Genomic DNA, 12,575 nt, shown 5'->3' on the forward strand with positions numbered 1-12,575 from the left:
CCTGCCAAGATCAGTGACTTATTTTTTTTAATTTTTGCTTGGCACGGGTTTGAACTAAAGGAGTCGTGACTCTGCACCTTCCCTCACATTGGTATGGATTTACCAAGACCCTGAGTTCAAATCCCAGTATAGGAAATAAAACTAGCAGAAATTCCAAATCATGGAGCTTTATTTTTTCAATTTAGTTAAATAAATAAATAAATTATTTATTTGTTTGTTTGTTTGCTCTTTTTTTGCCAACCAGGGGTCTTGAACTCAGATCATGGCAACTGCCTAAGCATGATATCCCTAGGCTGGGCTGCAGCCTCTGGACCCATTGCCAATCCTGGGATCCCAAGCCAAGAGGGCTTGCAGGAAGAAAAAAAACGTGGAACAGCACCAAAAATAGTGAGCTGCAGAGGGTTGGGGGGTTAAATTTTTTTCTTTGCAGGGTGACCCTACTGGTTCTGAATGATATAGCTGCAAAGTGGACCTGGCCTGCCATTGCTGAAGGATGGCGGGCTATCAGGGAAGCCATAGGCCCACCTGTCAACATAGGCCCCAGTTTCAAATCTCTGTCCAGACACCTACCAGTGGCAGAGATCCTAAGAGACTCGTTTCTATGCATTGGAATACTGATTGAAAGAGTAGTTCGTGCAGTGGTTTAGTCTAAAACTGGATGCAAGAATCCTAGGATGCTGATTGATCTTAATTAATAGTTTATTAAGCATGAAAAGAATCATATTCCTCCAATGGAAGTATAATAAATACCTAAGAGTTGGTAGGAAAGTAGTAGATGTCGTTCAATAATACATAGTCGGCTCTGGCAATTTTTTACCAATATATATTTATTTATATATCCCCGTCTGCCTATCCATGTATCGCTGTTTTGGCCAAACCTGAGGCTCAATCTCAGCACCTGGGAACCACCTAACAGCTTCATTGGCTAGAGGCTGCCAGGCTCACACTCACCCATTCATGAATTGGGCAAGCTAGGCCCTGAGTTCATATCCTAGCACTGTGAAAATTTATTCTTGAATTAAGAAGCTGACTGTGACACGTTTTCCTTTTCTGGGAGAGCCCTGTGTTTCAGGCATGATGGAGAACACATCTAAAAATCTAGATGCTATGTGATAGGATATAAACAATATAATAAATGGTATCGGTGTCATCAGAGTCAATAAAATAAATGGTAAATGAATGAATAAAACAAGAAATAAAATGAATAATCACACAAAACACTGTATGGACTGAACATCTCTATGGAAGTATAAACCCTACCACACCAAACACGATATGGATTGAACATCTGTTTGGAAGTATAAGTGCTAACTTTAAAATGTATATCAGGAGTGTGTTTTCCAGGCCTGAGGCTTGAATTCAGCCACCATACTAAGACGGTGGAGGAAGATCCCAAGGTATTAGTTTATGGACCTAGAAGAGTCATGGAATGCAATTGATGTCATCTTTGAATCAGTAGTTCATGGGTTATAGGAGTAGGCAATGATAGGCAAGAATCATGGGATATTGCTTATTTGCAATGAAGATTTGATGAAACATGACAATAATCATCAATTGTGAAACGGAGGCTTCAGGAAAGATCCAAGAATTGGTAGTCACACAGTAGATTCGATTCCATCACAGGTGGCCATCTCTCCTACTCTATACAAATACGTACTTTTTTGCATACTACTTTCAGCTTATGAATGGATGACTGCTGTGCACTCTCCCCCTACCCCCACCTGGGGGCTCAATCTCAGGTCCTGAGAACGGTCTAGCTCCTTAGTGGCTCACAGGCTGGTGTATTCACGTGGACCCATTCACCTCTTGGGTCTGCTAGGCCTTGAGTTCAGACCCCAGTACTGCCAAAAGAATCATCCTGATGTCAGAAGCCAATCATTGCACCTGTTTTCCTTTCCTGTGCAAGTTCTGGGTCTCAGCTAGGATGGAGAATGCATGGGTCTCCCTGTGGCCATGGGAATTGGTTGTCATCCATGTCAGTGCAGTTATACCTGTCATCATATACTCAAGAAAATACACATTACATCCATGAATAGCATACAAAATAGAGAGAAGAACTACATTAAATTATCGATGCAGTCCACACACAGATGTGAATATACATCCCATGTTTCAATGATGCATTGATGTCTATTGCAGCCTCCCTGGGGCTCGATCTCAGTTCCGGGGAATGGCCCAGCTCCTTCATGGCTCACAGGCTGGTGTGCGCACATGGACCCATTGGCCAATTGGGACGCCTAGGCCCCAAGTTCAAATCCCAACACTGCCAAAAATTCACCTTGATGTGAGAAGCCAGACTTTGCACCGTTTTTTTTTTCTGTGCTATGCATGTTCTGGGTCTCAGCTAGGATGGAGAATGCATAGGCAACTCTCTACTTATTTGAATAGGTTGTCATCCAGGTCAACACAGTTATATTTGTCATTCTATACTCAAGAAAATACACACCACATCAATGAATAAGACAAAATAATGAGAATGACTACACAGAATGCAAGGTACTGCCCACCCATGTATGGAAATAGAGGTCCTCTGTTTAAATTGGGAATTTTTGACTATATTGGCCTCCACACTGGGAGGCTTGATCTCAGGTCCTGGAAATGGCCAAGCTCTTTAGTGGCTCACAGGCTGGTGTGCTCACCATATCCCATTCACCAGTTGGGCCTGCTAAGCCTTGAGTTCAAATCCCAGCACAGCCAAAGCTTCACCCTGATGTGAGAAGCCAATTGATCCATCTGTTTTCCTTTCCTGTGAAAGTCCTGGGTCTCAGCGCAGATGCAGAATACTATATAGGCAACTCTATAGCCATGGGAATAGGTTGACATCCATGTCAGCACAGTTATATCTGTCATACTCAATAAAACATACAATACATCCATGAATAAGACACAAAATAAAGAGAATAACTACACTGAATGCAAGTTGCATAACACACCTGTAGATAAAGAGAGATCCTATGTTTAAAAAAGTTGGGCTTGTTTTGTCCAGTGATGGGGCTTCAGATCAGGCGTGGGACCTGGCCTCACATTCTAGTCTTCAAGGATGGTGAGCTTCCCCTTCCACCACAGTTCAACAGAGCTACCCAGACCTGAATTCACATCCCAGCACTGTCAAAAGTTTCATCCTCATGTCAGAAGCCACTCGTTGCGAATGTTTTCCTCTCCTGTAATAGTCCTGGGTCTCAACTAGGAAGGAGAACGAATGCATAGGCAACCCTATAACTGTGGGAACAGGTTATCATCCATGTCAGCACAGTTATACCTGTCACCAATAAAATACACAATACCTCCATGAATTAGGAACAAAATAAGGAAAAGAAGTGTACTGAATGCAAGATGCTGCTCACACATGTATGTAAATATAGAGCCTATGTTTAAATTATGAATTTATGACTATCTGGCCTTCCCTGGCACTCGATGTCAGGTCCTGGGAATGGCCTATCTACTTCATTGCTCACAGACCGGTGTCCTCATCTTGACCTTTTCCTCCATTAGGCCTGCTAGGCTCTGAGTTCAAATCCCAACGCAGCCAAAATATGAATCCTGATGTGATAAGCCAAACGATTCACCAATTTACCTGTCTTGTGAATGTTCTGGGACTCAACTAGGATGGAGAACGCATAAGAAACCCTATAGACATGGCAATAGGTTGTCATCCATATAAACACTGTCATATCTGTTACAATACTCAGTAAAATACAATATACCTCCATGGATAAGACACAAAATAAGAAGTACACCGAACACAAGATGCTGTCCACACATATATGTAAATACAGATCCTATACTTAAACAATGAATTTATAACTATTGTGCCCCACCCTGGGGATCAATGTCATATCCTGGGAATGGCCTTCCTCCTTAGTTGTTCACAGGATAGTGTGTTCACATTGACCTATTTACCAATTAATCCTGCTAGGCCCTGAGTTCAGATTCCAGCACTACCAACAATTGGATGATGGAGTAAGAAGCTGAGTGTGAAACTTGTTTTCCTTTTCTCTGAGAGTCCTGGGTGTCAGGCATGATGGAGAACATGTCTACAAATCTAGATGCTATGTGATAGGTTGTCATTAATGTAATAAACGGAATAGGTGTCATCATAGACAGTGAAATCAATGGTAAATAAATGAATACAACAATAAATACAAGGAACAACCACACCAAACTTGTATGGACTGAACATCTGTAGGTAAGTACAAAGCCTATGTTTATATAAATAGTATGTTTTCAAAGGCTGGGGCTTGAAATCAGGCCTAGTGAACAGGCCTGAAGTTCTTATCTTCAAGTATGGTGAGCTTCCCCTTTATCCAATGCAGATTTACCCAGACCCTGAGTTCAAATCCAAAACCTGGCAGAATAAATGGTGGGAATTGCAAGCCAGGGAGCTAAATTTATTTTATTTTATTTTTTCCCAGAGCAGGGCTTGAACTCGGGTCGTGGCAACTCTGCTTCAGCTTCGATCACCCTAGGCTGAGGTGCAGCCACTGGATCCACAGCTGATCCTGGGATCCAAGATCCCTAGGCCTTGAAGGGAAAAAAAAATCACAGGAAAAATATGGCAAGATGGCCTTTTTATGTTTTCTTCCTTTGTGAGGTGACCCTCCTGGGTCAGAACTGTTGCAATGGGTATTTTACCTTGCATTGCTGAAAGGTGGTGGACTATTGGGGAAGCCATAGGACCACGTGGCAACATAGGCCCTGATTTCAAATCCCAGTCCTGACATCTACCAATGGCAGGAGATACTAAGAGACTCGTTCCCATCCATAAGAATGTTATCAATGTCACCTTTGAATGAGTTGATCATGAATGATTCTCCTATATAATTAGACAAGATGATTTCAGGAAGCTGATTGATTTTATTTAATATTTATGAAGCATTAAAAGAATACTATTACTTACATGAATGCAATAATTTCAGGACACTGATTTCATTAATAGTTTATTAAGGATAAAAATAATAACGTTAATTACATTAATTACCCCACAATTTTTAGGAATGTAATCTATATAACTGAATAATGTATAGACATCTCTGGCACTCTATAAACATATTTATTTATATTTATTAGTGTACTGTCATCTGCATGTCAATCTGTTCATATTTTGTCAACCCCTGGGGCTCGATCTCAGGTCCTGGGAACTGCCTGTCAGCTCTATTGCCCCAGGTTAGTGTGTTGACACTCACCAATTCATGAATTTGGCCTGTAGGCCATGAGTTCAGATGCCAGCACTCCCAAACAATAAATCATGGAGTAATCATGGTGACATATTTGTTTCCTTTTCTGTGAAAGTCCTGGGTGTCAGGTATAAAGTGGAATACATATGCAGACCTATAATCCTATGTAATCAATGTTCCATGTGTCATAATAGTCAATAAAATAAATGGTGAATACAAGAAAAAAAACAAAAAAAGAATGAGTGAGTGTAATATGGAATGAACATATGTACATGAATATAAATCATATGTTTAAAATGTACATGAATAGGATGTTTTTTAGTGCTGGGGATCCAATTCAGGCCTAAGGAACAGACTTGAATTTCCTGACTTCAAGGAGGCAAGCTTCCCCTTCCCACACAGTGCAACAGAGTTACCCAGACAATGAGTTCAAATCCCAATCCTGGCAGAAAAAAATTGCACCTTTATACTTAGTGAGGTCTAATTCTTAGGTATTTCATTCTGCCTCCATTTAATGAATGTGATTGTTTAAATGCTTAATGAAGTATTAACTAAAATACACCAGTATCCTAGGATATAATTGTGCATAATTTGATCCTAGAATCATTCAAGAACTGCTCATTCAGTCTTGACAATGATCACATCCCATTGGTAATCTTATGGATGAGAATGAGTTTCTTAGGTTCTCCTGCCATTTGGAGGTGTCAGGTCCAGGATTCCAACTGTGGGCTCCAGCTCACACCACTTCAACCCAAGGATAGGGAACTCACAGGTTTGTGCCAGAACATCAGCAAGACCAATGATTAGGCAGGCACCAGTGGCTCTCAGCAGTCCTCCTTGATACTTACAAGGCTGTGATAGGAGGATCATTGTCAAAGTCACCCTAGGGAGGAAAGTCCTTGAGAGTCCTGTCCAACTTCAATGCCAACAAAGTCAGAAGTAGAGCTGTGTGGCTCCAGTGTTAGAGGGCTAGTCTTGACCAAAAGCAGCTTACATACTGTGCGCAGATCCTGAGTTTAAGGTCCAGGACTGGCAACAAACAGACATAGACAACAATCTAAAACTGGTCACCCTCTTGTCCCCAACTGAATTGGACAGAGTTCCCTGGGAAAGGGGTTGGGGGAGCCACTGTAATCTTCACTCTGGTCATTCTGCCTGAATCACAGGATTCTGGCCACATTCCCATTCTTTCATACTTCTTTCTGATATAAGAATGGTGGTCACATCCGCATTCCATCCTGCCTGATAGCACTGGGATTCCTCTGTTGGTTGACACCACTACCAACAGTTGAGGAACGTAGAGGTGGCTGAGTGGTGATCAAGAGACTCAAACCGTAGGAGGAGAGGCCTTGCTCAGCCCTGCCACGCACCTGCACACACCAGTCCCCTTCAGCATTCCGCATGGCACTGCATTTCAAACCTAGCACTGCTTGCTTGGACCCATGGCAGCTCTTGGAGTCCTCAGGTGATGGTACACCACAGGCAGACTTGTGGCCCTGACCTGGTCCAGGCCACCTGTCTCTGCTCCAAGCCTGAGTATTTGCCATGCTACTGCCTTCGCTGCTCGAACCCACCCAGAGCTACCTCCAACAGTTTCTCCCAGCAGCACATGTGAGTGGCTTCCTCCTGGGCCCATATCCTGTGACACAAACAACACAGAATCCCTTCCATGCTTATTGGACTTCCGGCTCCCCCATACCCTCCACTCTGGCCAGGGCTCTGCCACAAATGTGCCCCAGGGGTTGGGTGGAAGTGGGTGTTGATCAGGGGATCCCACCCCCATCCCTAGCTGCCAGTGTCCCAGGAAACAGGGAGATGCAGGAATGGTTGAGGAGAAGTCACCACAGAGGCCCTGGCCTGGAGCAGTGAGAGCCACACAGCCACGAATCTGCACCCTTCCTCTTCCTGGTGGGAACCTGGTGGCTTTAGTCAGAGGTGGGGAGCAGCACCTCCACACCTGCCTTCTTGGGTCTTTTCCTTTTTTTCTGGGGGTTGGGGGTGTTGGATGCAGAAGATAGGTCTCTCTTGCTGTGTGAGCCCTTGTCCTCCGTGCTCGGTCACCCTTTCACCTGAAGAGAGGGTCCCAGAAGAGCCCATTAGGGAAGTGAGAGTGCTGGGGGACAGAGCAGAATGTGAATATCTGGGAGGACCCCCCCCCCAAACAAACATACACATACACCCAGCCTGTACCCTCCCCCCAACTATGAACAGTTCTCACAGAGTGATCACATTTCCCAGCTCTGCCAGCTTCTGCTGGTGCTCCCAGTCCATCTGGTCTCCTTGTCCTTTCCAAGAATCTGCCATGTGGCCCAGAAGCATGTAGCCTGGAAGTAGGGAGTAAGTCTATGTATGTAGCTATTAGGACTCCATCCATTTCCCCAACACCGCCCTCAGCTCGGGTCAGACACCCCCTTGGGGAACCCATGACCCCCTGCTTGTTTTCAGTCCTGGCTCTGAGGATCCACTTGTCTGGGGACTCCTTAACCCAAAGTTCTAGCCTAGAGTTTTGGTGAATGGGGAGTCAAGGGTTTGGCCATGGAGAAAGGGATAGGCAGGGTGGTGCTGCATCATTAGAGTGGTGCTCCCCTTGGGTGGGAGCTCCAGATTCCTCCAAGGGAACCCCCGTGCTTTAGCTTGTGCATTGTTCCAGATGAGGAACCAACAAACTCTGGAGAGGCACTGCTCTGAGTCTGTGTGTGTGTGTGTGTGTGTGTGTGTGTGTGTGTGTGTGTTTGTGTGGTGCTGCATCAGTAGAGTGGTGTTCCACTTGAGTGGGAGCCCCTGATTCCTCTAAGGGAACCCCTGTGCTTCAGCTTGTACATTGTGCCAGATGAGGAACCAATAAACTCTGGAGAGGCACTGCTCTGAGACTGTGTGTGTGTGTGTGTGTGTGTGTGTGTGTGTGTGTGTGTGTGTGTGTGTGTGTGTGTAGAAGTGGGTTGCAATAAGGAGGCTGGGTCCTTTGGTAACTTCTGCCTGCTACATTTGGGGGATGCATGGACTTTGTGCCTGGGGTCTGGGGGCCTGGAAGTGTGAGATGCTTGGAGGGGACTCAGCAACATTAAATTACAAGACCAAGGGTCCTGTGTGCCTTGGAGCTGTCTACTCTTTTGGGCCTGGTTGGTGGCAGCTAGAGCTTGAGAGGACCTGGGTATGGGGCCCACAGGGGTTGGCTTCCAAGGGGGACAGACAGTATGGTCAGCACTTAGTACGGATGTGATCCTTACTGGTATGGATTTCACCAGCATAAATCAGACTCCGTGTTTTCTCATCATGACTTCTGATGGGTGAGGCCAAACCTATTTTATATCTTTTGCTGTGATCTTCATATCTCAGCATCCTGAGTAGCTAGGATTATATGCATGAGTCTCTGGCATTTAGACTCTCATTCTTTTTGGTGTATTAGGGTTTGAACTCAAGGCCTTAGGCTTGCCAGTCAAGTCGTCTACCACGGTAGCCAAGCCTTTCTGTCTTGGGCATTTCCGAGATAGACACTCACTCCATATGTGCTCAGGCTGGGCTGGATCGTGATCCTCCTATCTGTGACAGGCATGAGCCATGAGGCCTGGTCCTCCTTAGTTGGGATGGTAGACATATAGCACCATGATCAGTCATTGCTTTAGATGATTGTCCTGAACTTAGTTTACAGCAACCGTAAAGCTCTGGGTTGAGGCTCCACAATTGTACCTCAGTCTCCTCCTGGGACAGTTGTGAGGAAACAAGGGATCAATACAGGGGGATCTCTGGAGCAGGGCCAGGCACAGAGGGAGCAGCTGTCACATACGGTTCTTGGCAATTCTGTGAGCATACGACAGGAAGATAGCTGGGAAAGTGCTCAGATGGGGCTTGTTTTTAGTCATGTGACATGTACGGGATTATGAAATAAAACATGGTTCTCTTTCATCCTTATCCTATTCCCATGAGGAATAAGATCCTTCACTGTGTTCAGTTTTGTAGTTGGGGAAAATGAGGCATGGAAAAGCCAGGTGACCAACTCATGACCTCCAGTTGACAGAAAGCTCAGCATGACTTCTATGCCATGGTCCCGAGGAGAATGTGTGGTATTCAGTATACTTCTTGTGGTGGGAAGTCCACTTTTTGTCAGTCATGGGGCTTGAACTCTGGGCTTGGGTGCTGTCCTCGAGCTCCTCAGCTTAAGACTAGCACTCTACCACTTGAGGCACAGGGCTCCTGTTTTCTGGTGGTTCTTTGGAGATAAGATTCTCATGGACGTTACCACCTGGGCTGGCTATGAACCATGTTAATCATATCTCAGCCTCTTAGTTAGGATTATAGTCCTGAGCCACCAGCACCCGGCTTAATTGTAATTCTGACTTTCTTTCTCTCTCTCTCTTTCTCTCACAGGAACTGGTTGAATGGGTGCTGAAGAGGTGGCCCAGTGTTCCCATGTGGCTGGAACCCAAGGTGGCCCTCTCAATCTCGAGGTGGGTTGTGGTTCAGGAACTGTCTCACTCCAGCCTGTTGAACCAGCCCCATGAGGTAAGCCCCTCTGTGCCTGGCTAGACCGTGACAGTTATTCATTGTCGATCTAGCCTTATTGGACTTAGTATTGTTTTCTACGTCATTTTCTAGCAATTGGCCACAATTATGATACTTAGTTATGGAATGAAAATATGATACCATCTTAAGAAATTCATTTAGAGCTCTGGGAATGTGGCTTCATGGTACGGTGATTGCCTACCATGCATGAAAACCTGAGTTCAATTCCTCATACCAGATAAACAGAAAAAGAAACACTGGAAGTGGTGCTGTGCCTCAAGTGGTAGAATGTTAGCCATGAGAGAAAGAAAAAGCTCAGGAATAATTCCCTAGCCCTGAGGTTAAGCCCCAGTACTATAGGACTGGCAAAAAAAAATGTAGTGAGTAAATGCAAAATAAATAATCCATACTTGGAATATATATTGCTCCTTCCATACTAATACCTGACAATACTCCCTAATTCATGTAATTTACCTATATTAGGACACTGTGTTGAAAAAAAAAGTTTTGTTCATTAGATCACAACAATTAATTCTGGGAATGTGCTTAGATGTCAGGTGAAGATTAATTCTGGAAACTCAGAGATTCTAGGCTTTTGAGTGGTCACTGCTAATCACAATGAGAAGGATAGTCAAGTGAGATTTGGAAATCTTTTTGGTCAGTCATGGCAACAAAAAGGCAGAGGCAAATTATCAGTTGGGACAAGAGAAGGAATAACTCAAGATGGAAGGAGCAAATGATAGTAACTAATGCATACCAGAAACCATTCTGGGGAACCATTTTTGGTTATTGAAGAACTAGTTATCAACCAGGCTTATTCTTCATTGCCTTTAGCATTCCAAATCTCTTAGGCTATTTCTTAATCTCTGTGTGATAAATGTATCTCCTCCTATTCTGTTTTTCCACACCTGATCTTTTTCTTTCTAAAAATCTCAATCTTTCCTGATACTAAATACAACTGCACAGATGGCAAGGGGTTGCTAATGTAAGAGTCCCATAGCTCATGCGTCATTAATGTAACAAAATGGAAGAGGAGGAATTATGTATTGCTACATCAATTTTTCTGAAAAGCTGCCATGTCATCATTTGATTCAAATTTCCATTCTTTGTCTAAATAGTGTCATTAAATGCACTAATTGGAAATATGAGCTGGGTACTGGTTGCTTAAGCCTGTAATCCTAGCTAATCAGGAGGTTGAGACCACAGGATTCCAGTTCAAAGCCAGCCTGCTCTGGAAAGTCCATGAGACTCTTATCTTCAATTAACTACCAGAACCCCAGAAGTGGTGCCATAGATAAAGTGGTAGAGCACTGAGGTTTAGCTGAATCGTTGAGGGACAGCACCCAGGATCAGAGTTCAAGACCCACGACTAAAAAAAAAGTGCAAATATGACTTAAAGTTTCCCCAAAAGGAAGGACAATGTCAATAGTAATCTTCCAAAGCAGAAAAAATTCCAAAATGATTCATTGCACTTTCTTTTGCTGACTTATTTAAGTTATGGCTTCTTGGATGGACATATTCTCTTCTTTTGAAAATTGTCAAATATTAGCTTTATAATAAACTTCATATAGTATTTCTTCGTTCAAATCAGAAGTCTTGATACAGTTAATGTCACTTGGCTTTTTTTTTTGCCAGTCAAGGTGCCTGTACTCTGGGCCTGGGCACTGTCCCTAAGCTGTTCAGCTCAAGGCTAGTGCTCTACCACTTGACACACAGCACCACATCCAGCAGCTTTTTCTGCTCTTGTGGTGCTGAGAAATCAAAGCCAGGGCCTCATGCATTCAATGCAAGCACTCTACTCCTCAGCCACCTTCTCAGCCCATCATTGACTTTCTTACTATCTCAGTTCAAAGCAAACCCAGGCAGGAGAGTCTGTCAACCTCTCATCTTTAATTAACCACCAAAAAGTCCAGAAGTGGGGGTTTGGCTCAAGCAGTAAAGTACAAGCTTTGGGGGCAGGTGGGCAGGAAAGACATCTATTCAGGTACATGGTCCAGCCTCTGGGATCAAGCCCCAGAATCCACACAAACTGAACAAACAAGCAAACAAAAAAAAAACAGGTATTTCTTTGGGACCCTCCTTAAAGGAGTACTGGTCTGAGAAGAAACTGAATTTGCTGATTATCCTCACTGGATCGTGATTTTTTGGAATCTTTATTGCTATGGAGAACTCAGGACCAGACTAAAGGAATGGATAACTAAATCATGCAACAAGAGATTCATCTCAGGAGTGAAATATCCATCCATAAAGCACTTTCAAACCTCCATGTCTTTTTTTCTTTTCAGTAGAACACTTTTAAAACAACGTTATTTCCTTTTCTTCCATGCTGGCCCTCAAATGGCACATTATTTCCTTTTGTAATACTCTCAACCAGAAGTTTAAAACAAGTTTTACATGAGTAAAAACACACTCGAAAAATCAGGGACAGAGTTTCCCTCAATCCTTGGATCCTTTTCTTGTACAGTAAAAAGGAAAACAAATTAACTTGAACTTTGTCATACCTCTATGTTCAATTCCTCTCCTGGGATCAGTTTCCAACTCCAGTAATAGTTACTTCCAGTAGCAATTTATGGTGCTGCTTAAGGTATAATGAATGTGTGCTGGCTTCATTGAAATAGCACCAGGACACCTTTGACATCATGTAGCAGTGTTTCAGAGACAACTTTGTAAAGAGAAAATATGAAATTTAAATTGCTTATAAATACATTATCCATGAGTACATTGAGCTCAAACTTCATAAGTGCTCTGTAATTTAAGGTGAATTTTAAATGGGAAGAGGGTTCTTAGATCATTTTTTTGTGAGTGTATGTGCTGTGCATTATTTTCCAAGTGTACAAAAGTTAATAATAAGAGAAACAATAGCAATAATAGGAGAAAGAGAAGTTCTGTGTTTAAGGGTTC

The sequence above is a fragment of the Dipodomys merriami genome, unplaced genomic scaffold (assembly GCF_024711535.1).
Source record: "Dipodomys merriami isolate MVZ:Mamm:240054 unplaced genomic scaffold, mDipMer1.0.p SCAF_453, whole genome shotgun sequence".
In the NCBI taxonomy this organism is placed as follows: Eukaryota; Metazoa; Chordata; class Mammalia; order Rodentia; family Heteromyidae; genus Dipodomys; species Dipodomys merriami.